The following is a 20,220-nucleotide window of genomic DNA, read 5'->3' on the forward strand; positions in this document are numbered from 1 at the left end:
ATTTTTTCCAATACATAAATTTCCACTTTTTTCAATACGTTAAACAAGTTTACAATACAGCCCACAATATTTACGCAATTCATTTTTCCATTGAATCATTCTTCATGTAATACAATTATTGAAGCATTACGCGGTTACGTAATGGAATTTTATAATAGTATTTTAATATCACAGTACGATTTTCATAACATTTTTAGTATTGCATCTTTATGCTTCACGGCCGATTCTGATTTATTCAAATGTACACATTAATGTATATTAAAGTATATCTCTCTATAGCCGATAATAATGAAGTCGCGGAATCAGCTTGTAGGAAACTTTTCATCTAATGAGATCAGTCAAAAATAAATATAGTTTGCGATAAATCGTTAAACGAGAAGAAAGCTATATTCATTTTGTGATATCGCAAACAAGAAGAAATGAAAATCACAAAATTGTCACAAAAAGAAATGAAAATCAAGAGCTTAAACAGTTTAATCTACTTGAACGTGAGCGCAGATTGGAAACAGACTCGGGAACAGGTTTGCATTAATTTTCTGCATTGTGTATCTCATAAATAACTCCCGGAAGGTCGAGGAATCGTCCAATTTACGATCCGGAAGGAAGTAACCGCATTTCTCTCTCTCTCTCGTTCTTACTCGTGTGTTTACTATATTACCATAGCGCAGTTGTATTACTACAACCGCGTTCTCTAGCACTCTAGAGGTCCGCGCTCGTTCCGGGAGTCCCCGGTAGTGATGGGTATAATCGGTCATTTCAAAAAATTGATTATATCGATTATATAATAATCGATTAATCGTCACATGACTAAAAATAAAGATCCCAATTCGTTATTTTGGATCACGTGACGTCTTTTGACGCTAAAAATGAACGTGAGCATGAATTTGCACCTTAATTGAATTCATTCTCAAAGGAACAAGAAAAAACAAAAAAAAATAGTCGATTATTGTTTGAATAATCGATTAAGTTTTTTTTTTGCATTAATCGCGTTCTCTAGCACTCTAGAGGTCCGCGCTCGTTCCGGGAGTCCCCGGTAGTGATGGGTATAATCGGTCATTTCAAAAAATCGATTATATCGATTATATAATAATCGATTAATCGTCACGTGACTGAAAATAAAGATCCCAATTCGTTATTTTGGATCACGTGACGTCTTTTGACGCTGAAAATGAACGTGAGCATGAATTTGCACCTTAATTGAATTCATTCTCAAAGGAACAAGAAAAAACAAAAAAAAATAGTCGATTATTGTTTGAATAATCGATTAAGTTTTTTTTTTGCATTAATCGATTGTTTTCAATTATTTATTTCTAAATAATCGATTAATCAATTATGAATCGATTATTTGCCCATCACTAACTGAAAAACTGATAGAGTCGACAAAGACACGATATGTTGAGATGAAATTGGAAGGAGGATGCGCGAAGGAGAGAAAGAAAAAAAAAAAGGACGAGAGCAGAAAAAGCATGTGGTACGAGAATCCGGACAGCGAAAGAAAGAGAGAGAGAGAGAGAGAGAACGACAATCGGGAATAACACGCGGGGGGTCTCGGCTCTCACGACGGTGGACGGAGAACGGAGGGAGAGAGTGGACGTAGAGCAAAAGCAAGGAAGGGTGCGCGCAGAGACGAGAGAGGAACGAAAGAGCAACGACGACGACGACGACGACGACGGCGACGACGGTGTCGGTGGTGGAGTAGGAGGGCGATAGAGGGGGCCGGAGGGCCCGGGGGGGTCGGTGGGGGTCTGGCAAAGAGCGCGGGATCCCATTGGTTCGCGGCCGGGCCATATTATAAGCGGCTGCAGTCCGCGCTAGTTAATGTTAGCTCGAGCCTCTACGCGAGACGACGCATCTCTGTTGCCCGCCAACACCAGCTACTATACTACTAGCATCTACCACCACTACTGTGTTACTACTGTTGCTGGCTGCTGCTGCTGCTACCACCACTATATACACGCACGCGTTTGCATAGCACCGCAGTACCGCGTGAGAGTCGTACGGTACAATTTGCATATACGGATACCGTGTGTACGAGGAGAGAAAGATAAAAAGAGAGAGAGAGACGACTGTCAACTCGCGGAGACGGCACACGTTGATAAGACAGCCGGCAGCGTCAAAGGATCTTTGATTTTTTTTTTTATTTACGTTTTCACGATACTTTTGAGAGATTATCCGCGAGAGACACGAGAATAGTTCACCGCGCTTATCGATCCAGCTGTGTTCGCGTACTTTGACATCGGAGTCGATCGCAGGATTGAGGCGGCGAGTGTCACAAGTGAGCGAAGACGGAATTGTCATTTTTCGCCGGAGACCCCGAAGTGCGAAAGCAGGACCTGCACCGGCGAGAAGACCCAGAAGAAGCGCGAGGATAAGCCGCAGAAGCACGAAAGCGAGTAACGAAGTAAGTCCCGTTGCACATTATCCTTGCACAACGCAGAACGAAATTGGAGAAGCCTCTCGATATTAGACTGCGCGTCACGTTATTCGTATTTCGATTCTTATATTAGTCATATGTGACTGACAGAATGTGTTTGTAAGCTATATATTTGACGATGCTTATAGCGCGAGGACATAGCGATAAAGATTGCAACACGAGGATGAATGTGGAATATCCATTGCAATGCGAGAACGCATATCACACATTTCTTATTGTTCGCTCTTCCCGCTTATTGGACTGCGATTTATAAATTTCAGAGAGAGTCAAACTTATATATATATATATATATATTTTTTTTTAGATATTCTGATAAAACTAGAAATGACACTCTGCTGACGAACAAATTGTTTCGGTTTTGTAGCCTGTTTCTAAAGTCTGTATTTCAAAATTAGGAAGTTCTAATAATTATTAAGTCGAGTGGATGGATCTACACTAATTTCTCTAATGTAAAATAATTCCGATATCCACGTAGTTTTATGGAAACTATAAGAAAGAAAGAGAAATATTTATTGTAACATATTCTACATCTTATAACGGTTTTTTAAAAAATAAAAAAAGAAAGAATACAGGGTAATATAATGTAATGTATAATGTCATAAAAAATGAGATAAATACGAGAGAGGAAAAGTAAACTAGTAAAAAAGATTCGGTACATTTGTGTTTTCCCAGTCGAAATGAGAAATAGAGAAAGCAGGTGGTCAAATAGATACGATCCGCTGATTTCTACAATTTGAATCTGAAAATTTTTTTCTTAAGTTATCTCTTTTCGGGAACAAGCCAAGCAAATATAGTAAAAATAAGAAATTAATTTCTGTCAAATTTATAATCACAAATTGATTTTGAATTATTTTCACGATTAATCTTAACATGCATAATTTAGTATTTATTTTGAAATAATTAAGTCTTGCGAATTGATGTGTCAAGAGACTATCGTTTGATTAAATTGATTAATAAGGTAAAATTTCTTTTTGCTTCACGTAATTTTTTTCGGAATTGTATCGAGAAAATGATTTTCAAAAATATTAAAGAGATACTGCGATGTTTGAATAGAGGAAAACATCTTGTCTCACGACACATGATTTCACTTAAAATAGTAAGCATACAATTTAAAGTATTAAAGAGCACGGTTAACCCCTCATGCACTTGACCTTTGCGCACTTGTGTGACGCTGAAGCGTATTCAAGGGTGGCGAATGATATCTCACAGTCTCCTCTGGTACACGATGTAATCTTACGACCGAATGCTTTATAACCGTAAATTCATCTTGTATCATTAACAAAACAATTTTTTTCATAAATAAAATTTATGAAAATAACTAAAAAAAAAGAATTATTTTTTTTTTTTTTTTTCAAATTTTACTTCAGTCCGATTGTATTCGCGACTAAAAAATAAATGCTAAATAAAAGTTTCTAATAATACAGTGTCTACATATAGATCTGAAGGCCAGTTATACATATAATTAATTCCATTAGCCTCTTTCTTCTAGGCGGTCAATATTTATATTGAGACGCAAACACATATACACGCACGGAATTTCTTTCCTCCTTTTGAGTTAGTAAAAAGGCGAAAGAAAGAAAAAGGCGAAAGCAACACACGCGTTTTACACATACACAGTGCTAGGTTGACCGACCATGGACCGCGGCTAACATAAGACAGCGAACGCACGCACGGCGGTGGCCTCCTCGTTTTCAGTCACTCGTTCTCCTTGTCCTTCTATCGCGGCCCACGCGATTCTCATCGGGACGAGACGCTCTTTTTCTGCATCTGCGATGAATCGATCGTGGATCCCGCGATCAAAATCGAGACCGACGAAAAGGTCCAGCCGCCCACCCACGCGAGTATCTCTCTCGCTCTGTCACCGTAAAGAAAAATATAATAAGGGGAATCGTGACGCGCAAACGCGCCGTGGGAAATTTTAGAATCGGAGGCCCGAGGGCCCCGTTGCGTCACGATCTTCGCGCCGGATAAAAGACCCCTTCGATCGACCGCTTTGATGCGTGGGATCATCGATTCCTCTATATGGTATATCGTTTACGAACACGAAACGAAAATCGTTTATTTTCAAAGCAGACTGTCTTATTGTTAGGTTAAAGTTAATTTTCGGTAAATTCAAAGTGTGAACTCTGAATTGTCAAACCGCAATTAAAATTATTATTAAACCGACTAAAAATTATTAAATTACATTATTTTTGGAACTGCATACAGAGAGAATTTTTTGTTTTACCCGAAAATGATTGTGATCGTGGGACAATATAATATTGGAAAAATTTGATAAGAGAGTCTCTGATTAATATTTATCGCAATAAAAAATATTAATACCTACCACAATGAAAAAAAGAAAGGAAATATATGTTCGAATAATTTTACTACGTACAAAGTAAAATTTACTATGTACATATTAATTCTTCCAATACTATAATTGTCCCACGGTTACCATGATTTTTAGAGTAAAATATATTATTTTTATAATTTTTTTAAAATAAATAGTTTTCAAACTTATTGAATGTATCGATCTTAATTGAAAATGAAATTTGACATTTTTAATAAATATTTATTCTTGATTAAGTCGATCAAGAAAGAATGCCGATCGAGTATTAAATTACACGAACACAGATTAAATTGTAGTTTTATCGCGAAATGCGAGACTCAAACTCTCGAATCTAAACACATCTGATAGATCTGTCAGCAGAAGCTTGTATACCGACAAAGAGAGGCAGGAAGCGAAGAGCGTCCGAGAAGATCGAGGAAGAGGACGTAGCGAAACGGTGAAAGGGAAGGGCGTGTGTGTTGCCGGGTCTATCTTTAGAGTTCATTCAGAGAATCTTTTGCTCTCGCACAGCCGGGCGAGGGCCAAACGTAAGGTCGACTTATGACTCGACGACACGCACGCGTGCGTGTGTGCACGCGCGTGTTCTTTCCCGACGTAGTGTTGTAGCATAGCGCTCGTTAAACACGGCCTAAATGCAGCGGCGATGTGACGCTTTAACAGGTGTGGAGAATTCGCGTTTCTCAGGCAGATTCTCATCCGACACGGATAGTTTAAAGAGACTATAAACGTCTCCGTTTCAAATTTATGAGATTTTATTCATTTCAATCTTTTTATATCTCTGCGAATATATATTGAGAAATAGTTGAAACATCTGATGAAATATTCGTAAAAAGTTACGTCTAAGTATATACTATATACGCAGAGAGAATTTTCTCTGAAAATCATGATAATTGTGGGATAATATGCGGTATTGAAAGAACTTTGTAAGAATTTGATTAATATTTTTATACCATAAAATAAAAAATATTAATATATGCCACAATATAAGATATAAAATATGTTCGATTAATTTTACTGTGTATATATTAATATTATATATTTTTTATTGTGGTGAATATTAATCGGAGAAAACTCTTATAAAATTCTTGCAATACCATATTGTCTCACGATTCATCATTTTCAGGGTAAATTCTAAGAAAAAATTCTCTCCGTGTAATTCTGATTACACAGTAATTCTACAATGACTACGATTTGAAAATAAAATAAAAAAACGTCTATATGTACAAAATTTCCCATTGGTACTTTTATAAAGTCGAGTCTATAAAAATCTCTCGAGCTCTTAGAAATTTTAATCAATCATGCGTTCAGTTATAAGGATCATTATTTTCTACATCTACGACGGGATTCGCTGATTAATCAAAGAAATGGAGAAACCGATTTTCGATCTCCGTTACATGATGCAGCATCTTATATATATAAATCTCGTCGGAGAGAAAGAAAGGACAGGAGAAGAGGGAGCAGATAGGACACCTGTGGCATATTTTCCATCAAAGTTGCTCATAATTCTCACATTGTAGAATGCTGTCATGTTCCCGCTAAAATTTTTCAGATTCTTTAAACGAAGCATTAGGTGTTTTTTTCTGAGAGCCAAGCTTTATATAAATCATAAATTATGAAGAGACAAAATTTCTTTGTTACGAGACGCACTCCTTTTAATCAAATAAGATAGAATACTGTTTATTAATATTTCAACTGACACTTAATTCGTACAAAGTATTTATGCGGTAAAATTTTGTTGCGAATTATTAACGTTCACTTTAATGACTTTTATCACAGAAATCATCAGGTTTACTTTTGTTATTTACAAACAAAATATATCCCAGCCTTCCAGCTATATCTAGCCCGCAATTTCAATTGAAGAAATGTTCAGGCGATGATGAATCCCGAACGAAAGTCCGTGGATACTGTAAATATCCACGAGGATATGTGAACGCACGACGGAAAGTCTTATGATCGATCAAATGCGAATGAGAGAGAAAGAGGGAAATTTCATAATTTTCGCGTCCGGAGGCCACTCATCGCATCATCGAACGCCGCCGACGTTTCTTCAGGGAGATCCGCAAATACCGCCGGCGTCCTTTACGCATCGGCATCTCGCCTATTTAAAGAGAACGGAATGCGTTTACCGCGCACGCAGAGCAGCGCGCCGTTTTACAATTTGCTTTACGAATCGCCGCGAGAATTGCATTAAGTCGCGCGATGCCGCCGCTCGAGGCGAGATTCTCTGTAAAGAAACGTTCGTCGAGATGTTTAGGCATCCTTCGCGGTGTTATTGACCCTCGTGCGAAAACGGCCGTGAAACGTAATCGAGATACGCGAGTTATCGCTTCCGATAGATTAGGCGAAGCTTAATCACATTGGAGTCACGTATCGCATGGAACGTACTTGGGGAGTGATTAATAAGCGACGAATTGATGTTAAACGTAATCTAGATATAATCTTCAGATATTCAACAGAAAAATTTCTGCACGGTTATATGAAATTCATTCTGACATGGAATAAATAATTTATATAATTAAGGGATGCGCTTACTTTAGAAAGCTAAAAATTAAGTGTTTTTTTTTTCAAAATTTTTTTAATAAAAACTGCATAATGGATTATTCTTAAACTTTTAGGCATTTATTATTAAATATTTATAAGCACAAAAAAATTTGTTTAGTTAAAAATATAGTAGATGTTACTCTAAAAATCTCACCGCCAGAGTTGCAAATTTGCGAGCATTCTCATACCTCCAAATCTCGTTTGAAATTAAAAAACCAAACATTTTCTTATTATTTATAAAATTATATCGCCGATGATGAATCGATAAAATAAGAAAAAAAAATAAAATTGACAATATGGTGGAGCTTAGAACGAAATAATACGATTTTCAGGTATATATTTTTTATATTTGTAAATATTTAATAATAGATGCCTAAAAAAATGGAATAATTCGCTGTAAAATTTTTCCCCCAAAAAATCCTTAAAAATCAATCTTATTTTTTGGTTCTTCAAAGCAGGCATTTATCGATTTAGAAAGATCTCTAAATCGATAAATTGTTCTCTAAATTGTCGGTCGCGATTAAACACAATTTGCGAGAAACCGATCTCGCCTATTAATTTTCTCGCCGGATGAACATCTCGAATCGCTCTTCCAATGCGCACGTGGTAGTCGTATAAAGAAACTATTTTTATACATTCACCACGACCATTAATGGTCATCGATCAGCGTCGTTCGCGAGCCTACATCTCGAAAATAGGAAAACGGGACCTATTACGGCGACAGCCTTGCCCGCCGGACATAACTCGCGCGCGCGTTCCCCGTTACGATTAATTATTTATCTCGTCGAAGAGCTCTCGGAGTGATTTATCCACTTTAAGCTTTCTCGGGGAGTCTCGATATCCCGCCATTCGATCGGGCGTAGATTACATATCGTTGGAAGACCACGGGAGCACGCGTGTTCTCACGTCCGTCCTCTACGCACGAGCGAGTTCGAGATCTCTCGGATCGATCGCTCGAATTACCCTCGCGGTAGATTTATTCTCGGATCTTGACAGTTTGGCGTCTTACGCCGCCTAAAGAAAAATACAAACCCGAAATAAAGAAAGTATCTGTCAAATATTTTTTTTTTAATTATTCAGATATCGCACGCGATGCTCTTTATCGGTTGACAATTCACGTATATAGTCAGTGGTAGATTGATTTATGAGTGAGATTTTGATCAACTATTATCTCTTGCACAAAGTTGCAGAAAAGTGAGTAAAAAAAAAAAAGAGAGAAAAATTGACACTCTTCTAAAATATGTCAAATGTCAAAACGCGAAACATCCTACGAATGGCATGCATTATCAATATCTTCTAGCTTGTCACAATCATTTAAAACATTCTCGTATTTCAATACACAAATAGTCATCCGTAAAGGAGCCGTCTCGCTTTTCCCAAACATAAGGACAAAATCGTAATGAGCAAATCTCATTTAAGAAAATTAACAATATACATATATAGATTTCATTTCTCTGATATTATATATTAATTTAACGCGCATTAATTATTTAAAGAATCCCTCCTGAAATAATAGAACATTCGCATGTGATATTGATCTTCCAATTATCGATACCTACACGTGGCTGTTTTGAAATAAAAAAATGAATTTTCGAAATATATCAGATATAGACTCCGACCAGCACTTCGGCAGTGTGACGCGGAATATACGCGAGATTGAAATCGCACGGCGAGAAATCGGAGCGAAAGGATAGACAATGCTCCCTTCGGGAGAAACCGAGCCGACGAGCGGAGCCCGCGAGTCGAGAGCGTGCAAGAGATCCGGTACCGCGAACGCGCGGCGGAATACGAGGGGGCGAAAGAGACGGAGAAAGGCTACGGTTTCTCGTAATGCGAACCGTAGGACGCCAAGCTGTCTGCCGGGACACCGGTATACCCCACTACTTACGCCGCCAAGTAGTAGTGGTAATCGTAGTGGTGGCACCGGCGCGGATGCGGAGCGATCCGTCCGGTCGCGCGATTCTCTCATCGGATATCGTCCTGCTGCCATCTAGACACTGTCTTCGGACTAAACGTTCTATAGAGCGTTTCATAATAAATATTTTATCGATACCTATACGTGGGTGTTTTGAAATAAAAAAATGAATTTTTGAAATATATCAGATAAATATTTAAAATATTTAAAAATATGGTAGTAATTTAATCAACCAACTCTGGCAAATTAAGTGATATTTATTATATCTTGTCACATTCTAAGATCAAAGATTAAGTTTTTTATAAAAAGTTATGTTTTTTTTTGCACTTGATAATGGCCGAAACGTCGTGAATATTAAATAAATATCACTTAATTTGCCAGAGTTGGTTGATTAAATTACTTTACCATTTTTTAATTTTCATCTGGTGACTTCAGAGTTTTTTACATCATTTAAAAATATATTTTTTAAAAATTATACAAAAGAATTGTAATATATAAAAAGATTTATGTCAACTCTCATAGGGAGCCTCGTTCCAAGTAATAGTTATGAATTCTTTCATTTTTTTTTATCAGATAACTTGTGGTGGAAAATTATTATATTAGATTTTTCTTTCGATTAATATTTCAATATTCCTTGCAGTAGAATTTTTTTAAAATCGACCGAAGTCGATGAAAGTTTTAAAATAAAGTTTGCTCGAAGTCTCTTTGTTTGGACATTTTCCTTTCTTTTGGAATAATAACTCTTCGCGTGCTAATTATAATCTTGCGAATATCTGTTTGCGTATATTCAAACGCATCAAGAATATATATCTTTCGGAATATCGAATGAAGATATTATTAATGTAACAGCAAAATATATATTGATGCAGCTTCCTCGAAAAAAGATTATCATCCATACGCGCTCTCATCTATTATGACAATCATTCCTAGTAAATTATAGCGATGTGCAGCATATCTAGGAAGTGACCTTTCGGTCCAAGCTTCTACCTAACAAGTGAATGTCCTTCTATCCTTCTCGATTGACCATCTCCACTGACTATGGCAATGCAATATTTTCAACATGTGTAGCGCAATGTGCACTACGAGTGGAATGAAAAAGAGTTGATACAGCAGAGAGATGCGGCCAACAGAGCCGGTTCTGCCCTATATACGCGAGATAGTACGTGCATTCTTTCGTTGCTACAATGATGATGGATGAGAAGCGGCAGTCAAATCGATTATTTTTGCCAAACGCGATATTATATTCGAAAATCTTACATTTCTAAATTGAGAAATCAAAACGTCATGCGTTCGGATATAAAAAAAAAGTATCACATATTTTTGACGCCCGATACGTTTCGATATTTTTGAGATAATATTTTTAAAAGAGTTTCTCTCTCTCTGATTAACATTGATCACAATAAAAATATTAATATGTACATCAAACATATTTTATATCTTATTAATATTTTTTATTGTGCGGTAAATATAAATCAGAGAAACTCTTATAAAATCCTTCAGGGTAAATTCCACAAGAAAATCCTCTCTGTATAAAACGAGAGCAATATTCGATTATTTTCTGTTTTATATACGAAATTCGTCATTTACATTTCGAATAATCGCGAAACCATATCACAATCTAGTACTATTACTTTCTCACGTGAGGCGGCTGTTATTAATATCATATATCAATAAACGCGGTGCAGAATACTGCTGCCGATAAGAACATGATTAGCTCGCAACGCAACGGGGTTAATGCTTCTTTCTGTATACGATATTGACGCGCAGCCTAGGGGCAATTCTCTGGAGACCGTGTGTAAATAAATCGCGCGGATTCACTCGGTCCTTCTCTCCTCTCTCGACACATTCACGCCGCGCAGAAAGACAGAAGGCTCTCTGTTGCCGATGTATGCATGGTGTATGCATGCTCGATCTAGAACTCGCGAGAGTTCGATGGTAGAAAGTCTTGCCTTGGAGGCTACTCAAGTGCAGAGTGACGAGCCGCGAAAGAGTAAACCGGCCTCTTGTCGATAAAAATTTTATCAATAGTAAGAGAGCAACAGATTTACACATTTGGAGATTTTTTTAAATATAAATTTTTAATTATTTTATTATTCTATTAATTATCCTATTTTATTTTAAGTATTTTATTACCCTATCGAAGAATTTTTTTTTTAAGATTGTATGATTTATGTATCATTTCGACACTACGGTTCGCAGTTATTCAAATCGGATTTGCGAGTTGCAAGTCAAAAGGGGATTGCGTTGCACTTGAACGTTAGGTGAATCGTAGAGAGATAGGAAAGTATACGCGTATAATGTTGTCAGAGGGAGAGAATGATGCGGATCTTTTGTCAAGCTTTCTAATTGCGAATCGCGCAACCCGATCGATCGTATGCGTTTCGGTTGATGTTTCGCTTCTTTCGCGTCGCCTCTTCGCGATGAAGCGGCTTGCGGCATGGAGAGAGGTTCGTTGCACCCGTTCGCGCCGTTGCAACGAGAGACGGCATGTATATATACACACAACGCATCGTTTTGTGCGCGGCTCGTACAAATCAAGCTCTCCACATCTCTAGGATAAATCTCTCAATCATAAAAAAAAAATCTTTCCACCAAGGCCGAAAAATATATTCGCGTAAATCGCAAAGGCGAATCATCTTGAGAAAAATTGCGCGCATTGAAAAAAAAATCTGAAAAATTTGTTGATATATAAATATTCTATTTCGTTTGAAAAATGTTGTATGCATTGATATGAAAAAGATTGCATTGCTTGGTTTTCGACGACGATTCCGATCCTTCGTGCGAAGGAAAACGAGGATCTAGGATGCGAACGGCCGGGATCGGTGATGACGGGCGTATATAATATAGCGACCTACAACATGCAACGCAATTACGTACACACGTACATACACGCAACGCGAGCGAAGGAAGGGCGTGAGCGCGCGCAGGGGTCGGCGGCACACCTGTTGAGCATTCCTTCACGAGTGCACGCGCGTGTGAGCCCACCGCTGGCTGCTACGTGCGTCACATACGCGCGGTCCACAGGTGCGCTCATTAATTCCGTTGCGTTGCGCGCCGAGAATGGAGGTCCGCGTTCGAGGATCGTTCGCGAAAAAAAAAAAATAGAAAAATGAAAACGCGAAGGATACCGGAGATCGATACCGGCTGATAAGCGCGCATCGGGGGCGCGAAGGTCTTATCCTCTCGTGTTGCTTTCACGCGCAGAGACACGATGAAATATTACGTATAATGGTACCCTTCGGAGGAAGAAAAGTCGTGACAAGTTGTTAAAAAAAATCGGAGAATATATAAAGAGAGGAAAGGTTTTTCTTACTAAATTGTAAGGGTGCCTAGCGATCAGGGTAATCTGGAAAACCGGGCATTGTCAGGGAAAAAGTCAGGAAATTTTATTATTTTACTATTATCTATTCTTTTTCATATTATTCTACAGTTGTCTCAATAATTTGAAATTTTTTATTAAATCAATATAAACTTTTCCTTGACTCCCAGCACGCTAATTTTCTGTGTTGTTAAAAATTGATTCATCTACAGCGTGTTCGTTAATTTATATTTTCATCGTCGTGTTATTTTATTTTGATGTGTTTAATAGAGATAAAACTAAAAAAAATTTGATATAATATAAATTAAAAAAGTAATTATTTAAATAGTTTATAGTGACATGTTTGTTTCGATTATCGTATATACATAATGCAGACTGTATAATTGATTCAAATTTTTGTTTTAATTTCCGAACTTTTTCATTGTTGACAAAAATATCTCGAGAATATCATGACTAATTGATTTATCATATAGATATATGCAAATTATATATATTTGGAAAAAATAGTAAAACTAAAAAGGCAGGGAAAAAATTAATTTCTGGTCTTGGAAAATCAAAAAAAGTCAGGGAATTTTTGTCATTGAGTCTGCTGGACACCCTGATTGCGTTTTCCATTTAATTGCGTATATTACACATTTATGAAGAAAAGGGATTTTAAAGGATTCCTTGTGGATTCACTAACAATAAGTAGAATTTTTTCTGCGGAGAAGTGAAAAATCGTGAAACGCGACTTCTCGGGACGATCGATTTATTAGCGGGAAAAGAGAGAGTCGAACACGCACCTATCTTTAAGTCTCTTGTGCATGAGCGACCACGCGGTTAGTAATTAATTGAGATATCGGTGACAGAAATAAAACGTCCATTTGAATAGATAATGTTGCCTCACGTGATGAAGACCGGTTGTGTCCTGGCCGTCCCGATGGCGAGAAATATGGTTATTGACTTGACGTATGACGAACGTTTACTGGACACCTATTGTATGCAAGCGTGAATATATTTCACGGCGCTATTTGCTGTCTTTATGATCAGCTGGCCATTGCCGGTCTGATTTATTAGACACGACTACCACGAGGAGACTAATCGGCTCTATATAGGGAATAGATGACGGAATAAGAATTTAAAAATTAATTCCTTATATATATATATTTTTTTTTTTTAGAATTTTGAATGTATTATTATTTATTACGCTAGAAAATATGAAAATTATTGTGGATAAAAAATAATTACGATTGAAGGAAAATAATATTTTCTGATGTGTTATTTAGCCTCTGCCTTCGACATTTTTTCCTCAGCGAAAATGTCGAAAAAGGTCATCATCTTTTACAACTTTCCAATATTTGTCATTATGTATCTTTATAACTAAGCCTCAAATTAAAATTTTATTATAGTAAACTCTACCTGAAATTAACTAAAGAACCCATTTTTTTCAATCGCTTATAACTCGAAAATTATTGACTTCTCAACATTTTTGCTAAAGAAAAATCGTCTCCAAATTGGCCAGAGAATCCGCCCTTAATCATTGATCCGTTAGTTACCGGACACCCTGTATATGTATTTTTCTATTCTACTTTTTACGTCTGAAAAACCTCATTTTCTCTCGACAATCTCTGTTTCGCGATCGCAGAGGTACAACTTCGAGCCCGATATCAGATGTAACATCATCGTCGCTAATTACAAACGCGCTTGAGGAGCCGGAGGCGGCTGGAAGATGAATCGCTTCTCCATCGCGAGGTTCTCGCGGGAGGCCGAAGGTGCCGCGAATGTCTCTCGCGAGTGAAAAATTTCGCATTCGATTTTAATGGGCCGCGTCGATCGGAATCGCTTAGCATTTAATCATCGCGCAAAGGTCGGCACCGATAGAGAACCGTCCTTATATAATTATCGCGATTGACGTCATTGATTCTAAGTGCTGTCTGCTTTCGCATCGTGGTTAACAAAGCGGTTCGTCTTTCTTTCTTCCCTCACCCAAGACTCGTTTCCACGAAAATGATCGGCGATGGCCTCGACGATCCCCTCGGACATTTTTTAGCCACGAAGGCTCCAAATTCTTTTCTTCCTCACTTACCGCAATTAATTTTTTTAATGATTCAAGTCGCGTCGACAAAGTGTGGAATGACGTAGCATATAAATAGATTGTTTGCAAATCCGTAAGAATATCTTCTTAAGGAGAAAATATCTTTCATTCGCGTTTATTATGGAAAAAAATTGAAAGTAGAAAATAAAAATAATATAAATTGCCATACGAGAAGAAATTGATAAACAAAGTGTTATTTAAATGTAGCATGGATCTTTGCGATTTCTTACTTGTATTCGGGTGCTCCGATAGTGATACTGATATACATTCGGAGAAATTCTCGGCAATAAATGCTTACATATAAGTCACTTATAGTATAATCACAGGATGTTCCAGATTAAAAATAAAAAAAAATACATCCTCCCTCTCTTAAATACGTACGAATAATTTCCTTCCGGCAAATCCTTCGGCGGTTTCTTATCTCGTTACGCCATTGACACTCTCGTTATCGACAAGAAAACAAACGTAACCAGTTTCGAGATCACCCCGTGTAAAGAAATACCGGCGCGGTGCCTTTGGCGAAAAAGATCAAAGAGCTCCCTCTCTAATAACACGTTTTTCACCGAGAAAATCATTCGCGGCGATATACCGTCGACACCGCTTTGGGGGCCCGAATCACAGTGGGAAGAAGCGCGACGGTGGGCTTTTTGCATACGGGCGTCATTATTCATGCATAAGCGCGCGCGCGCGCGCGCGGAATGGTAGACAGGTAGGTCCGCAAACGTCAAAGAGATCGCGGTAGGGCCCCAGAGAGAGAGAGAAGGAGAGAGTGCCTCGTTGCTGCTTGATTTACGGTCCGCCTCGTCTCTTTTTCTCTCCCTTTTTTTCTTTCTCCCTCGTTCCGCCGCTCTCTCTCGATACTCTCATCTCCGTCTCTCCTCCTTCTCAACGGTATATAGCGTGTGTGTAGCACACGTATCACATGGCATATGTTATGTGGTACACCGGCGGCGGTGGCCGCCGCCTAATTAGAGGGTCCGTCCCTCTTCTCATCCACCTCTCCTCGCTCGGTCGTTCTCTCGACGATCTTGATCTCTCTTTCTCGTTTTTCTCGATCCTCCCCGACTCATCCCGCAGCTTCATTCTCTCTTTCTCTGCTGCACATGCGTGTAAAAACCACAATTCCGCCACAGAGACTCCGATGCGCGCGTGCGTCTCGATGCACGCGACACGCGTGTGTGAGTTCGCGGAGATGAGTGTATATCGTGATATATAGACGATAATGTCCGGGGAATCTCATTACTCGGATGTTTTCGGACAGTTTGTGCAATTTCGGAGCAGATATTTTTTTTAGGGATTATTTTATGACGCGCGATAAAAAATTAGCGGATAATTTGGAAGGATTAAGGTAAACGTTCCGGTGGTTGAACGATTAAGGTTATATAAATTCATTTATTAATATTTTTATTGTATAAAAACAAGAAATTTTCTTAAGGATTGCTTGTTTTTATTAATTTTATTATATAAAAATATAATAAAATATGAAGCTGTGTAAAAGTACTAGTGTTTCAACGATAAAAACGCGTTTGTCCTAATGGTTGAACGAAGCTGTTCGAATATTTGAACATAGCAAAGTTATAATTATAGAAATAATTTGTCTATACAGAAGTTTTTTTCTTGTTCTTTCTTTCGGCATTATATCCTCGAAATTATCTAAAATATAACAAGAAATGAAAAATAAAACGAATGTTCACATATAATTTTTGGTTAACAAAGGTTATCTGTCATAATATTTTCCTCGTTCATTATGACATAAATATATATTGAGTTTTTTTTTTAATTCTTTAAATTTTATTACTAAATTAATTGTAGATTTTTTAAAAATATTAAAATACTTACATTTTTAATGAAATTGAAACGAAAAAATTACGATTTAAACGAAAAAAACGATAAATAAACGATCGGGCAATATTGAAGTTTTGAGTACCAGTAAATAAACACTAAATTTATCATATTTAAATGAATTTGTTTAATAAAATAATTTTAATTTAATAGTAACTTTTTTTTACGAATCAAAATAATTTTTACTTGTTATAATAGCGTTTATGTAAAAAATACACACACTTAAGTACTAAATGACGTTTCTTAACTAGATAGTTAAGAAGCTATTGAAAGAATGAATAAAAGTAAGCCGTCATTTAAAAAATAATTTTTTTCTCATAAATCTTTTTTTCTTCAACCCGTTTTCTTTTTAATAAATATTAAGAAACGTTAATTTTAAATTTTAATATAATATTAGTAACTGTATGTATTAGGAAAAACTTAATAATTATAAATATGTATTGCATCGTTCATACATTTACTTTAAATCATTTTCGCGGTCTCTTTAATTTAATTGGTAAGACGTCAATTGAAAAAATTAGTTTTGTTAAACAAAATAATTTCTAAATTATCTAATACTAATATTATATTTTGATATCAAGGAGCGTGGGCGTTCGCCTCCTTGGAATTAATAAAAAAATTAAGCATTGCTCTCCTTTGGAAAACACTGGAATTTATTTGCATATTTAATATATATATATATATAAAATAATTTCTATCGCCATCTCGCGCTACAACCGATAGCTATATGTATCGCTATTTCTCGACCGTAACTCGCGATTAAAATAGGACTATCTCTAGTATAACTCCGCAAGAATGCGACTTTGGGTAAAAAGTTTCAAGTTCGACTCGCACCATTGGATTCGATTTTCGAAGCGTAAACTCCGTATCTCAATGGACAGGCTCTTTCCGAGGGATATCTCCGACAAGTATCTCCGGCTGAGATAATTCCGCCGTGCGCGAGTCATTACTGTCGGGCGATGTACGAGCGCGCGCGGTCCAACGTGGGACACACGATGTATACCGCCTCGTATACAAGACCGTCCACCGTAGTATATGTGTACCATATATATGTATTGCGAACGAGCACACGGAGCTCTCACGGGGGCCTTATAGACTCGCGAGAGCTCGTCCGGCAACTCCTCACGGGATTGAGTCATCCGGCACGAGAAAAGGACCACCTGGCGAGAAGAGCCGATATATCTAACGATACCGCCATGCGGCTCCTCGGAACTTCTTCTCTCTCCGTCTGTTTGGGACCCACCGGGCCCCAAACCTCCCCATCTTCTCGCTCGTTGCCCTCGACGAGCGTGTAGGACACGCGGACGCTCTTCGTCTTCTCCCGAGGGGAGAACGCGTTTCGGTAATTGCACGCATTTCGCCGCTTCTTCTTATCCTCCTTGCTTTTTTGCGGAAGGGGCCTCGCTGGCGAACGGTGACTTTGTAAAGTCACCGCTCTTTCCCGTTTTTACATCTCTCTTTCTCCCGAGGTAATGACGCACACGCACGTATATATGCCTGCCTGAAGCACCACCGATCCTCTTAATGTCACCGCGACGTGAAACGACGAACGTGAACCAGGCCCCGCGAGAGCATCACAGGTCGTTGACCTCAGCCCGAGCCGATTGGGGATTGAGATTAGGATCGCGACTGTTCCGGATTTTTGAGACCGGCGCGATACACGGAAACCATTCCCTCGGGGAAACATCTTTCGCCAGTGTATACGCCACATTCCGCCGGATTGGAGAGGTCTGTCCCCGAGCAAAAGGAGTCTCGGAATTCGTGCGCGAGAGGAAATTAGACGCGTGTCGAATCGCGACGATCTTGTTAACGCGCCGCGCTAATTGGACGTCGTAGGTAATAAGAAAATTGTCGAAAATTACTTCATCAAACGAGATATCCCAAAAATTAAAGGCAGATTGATCTGTCGACCCTTGAAACTAATTATATTGTAGAGATAGCCTGGGGTGTCATCTCGATTGTATAGTAATATCATAAAGTAAAGATAATCATTCTACTACACGGACAGAATTTTATCTTAAAATGTTTATCCATGAAAATCATGGTAATCGTGGAACAATATAAGAAGAGTTTCTCTGATTAATATTTATCACAATAAAAAATATTAACCGGTACATCGAACATATTTTATATCTTATTGTGGTAAATATTAATCAGAAAAATTCTTATAAAATCCTTCCAATACTATATTGTTTTACGATTATTATGATTTTCAGGGTAATAATTAAATACTGATATAGTAATTATACCGATAGTATAAAAGATTATTTGCAAAATATATTATTGTTCTGTAAAACTATAAAATATTATTGGGTTTGTGACAATTGCAATGAACAATGTTACTCTTGGCAAAATATTTATATATTTTTGTACGGAGAGATAACATTGAGATAATGAAACCTTCATTAGACTTGAAGAATGTAACTGAAAGGAAATCTGTGAGAACAGTCGGAATTTTACTGAGATGAAACAGCTTGGGATACCATCATTTTATCGCGCCTAATTCTTAAACGAAAATTTCCACATGTTTCGAGGACAGTTTGTACATTGTGCGCGAACGAGCCGCCGCGAAGTAAAGTGCCGAAGCGAACGTGTGGCTTTTTGCCAAAGGAGCCTCGCAGATTGCACACCTGTGCGAGCCGAGGAAAGACCTCACCTATCGAGCAACTGGTCTCCATTGACTTTTTCTCCCATCATGCATCTTTCCGCGCACACTTCGACACGCTTACATGCTCTTTTCCTCTCCCTTTTTCTCTTTTCGCGAAATCTGTTCGCAATACCACCCTCTGCGTATTTCACCTTCCTTTATATGCGATTTACAGAGTGTCCCAGATTTATCGTATCGCACGTTAATGGGAGATTCCTGAGGCAATTTGGAGACGATTTTTCCTTAGCAAAAATGTCCAGGCACCAATAATTTTCGAGTTATAAACGCGATTGAAAATAAAAGCTTTTTTGTAAACTAAGCCTTGTAAAAATAAATTATTAACAAAACTACATTTTTTAGTTAATTTCAGTTAAAGTTTACTTTAATATTGAATTTTAATTTAAGGCTTAGTTACAAAAATACATGATTTCAAAAATTGGAAACATTAAAAAAATGATGACCTTTCTCGACATTTTCGCTGAGGAAAAATCATCTCCAAATCGCCTCAGGAATCTCCTATTAACGTGTGATACGGTAATTCTGGGACACCCTGTATATAAAGTGTGAATTTTTCTCTCATGATCGAATCTGAAATTGCATCTACAAGAAAAGATGACCTTGTTTAGAATATCGATTTATTTTTAACAGGATTCAATCTTGTCTGCTCTCCTCGAACTAAATTAAATTCGATAAAACCAACGCGATTTTAATCTTATACAGTTTTTTTGTCTCTCTTTCACGATGCTTTTAAATTTTATTTTTGTTACAATATCAATTTAAATATGTTCAAAGACATTAGCTAATTATCCTACAATGAATATTCTAATCATGTTTGCGCAGATCACTTGACATATATATATCAGACAAAATATGAAAATTAAAAAATACATACTTTATTTTCGAGTAAAAAATGTGTCAATGAAATTAAAATTTTATTTCCATTATATTGTATATTGTGAAAAAAGTAAAGTATGATATGATATCTGGATCTTTTATTTCATTCTGCGTCACTGCGATATTAAAATGGCTATCAATCCTCCTCGTTTGGATTACACACGTAATCTCTGCAGCGAAATGCGTGTATGATTCTTATTGACCTGATGTCTGTTACGCCCA

At 37.4% G+C, this 20,220-nt stretch overlaps 1 protein-coding gene across 5 annotated transcripts in view; it reads left to right on the forward strand.

Annotated features, from left to right (window-relative positions):
* ITP (ion transport peptide) overlaps nucleotides 1-20,220 on the forward strand; it is a 48,985-nt gene that overhangs the window by 17,466 nt on the left and 11,299 nt on the right. The window contains exon 1 of one of the 5 annotated variants that reach the window (XR_003821703.2): nucleotides 1,821-2,401. The exons of the other annotated variants lie outside the window; for them this stretch is intronic. The gene's annotated coding sequence lies outside the window, so the exon portion shown is untranslated. Of the gene's footprint in view, nucleotides 1-1,820; nucleotides 2,402-20,220 lie in introns of those variants that run through there. 5 annotated transcript variants of the gene reach the window in all.

Source organism: Nylanderia fulva, unplaced genomic scaffold (assembly GCF_048542155.1).
Source record: "Nylanderia fulva isolate GAGA-0341 unplaced genomic scaffold, ASM4854215v1 Scaffold3, whole genome shotgun sequence".
In the NCBI taxonomy this organism is placed as follows: domain Eukaryota; kingdom Metazoa; phylum Arthropoda; class Insecta; order Hymenoptera; family Formicidae; genus Nylanderia; species Nylanderia fulva.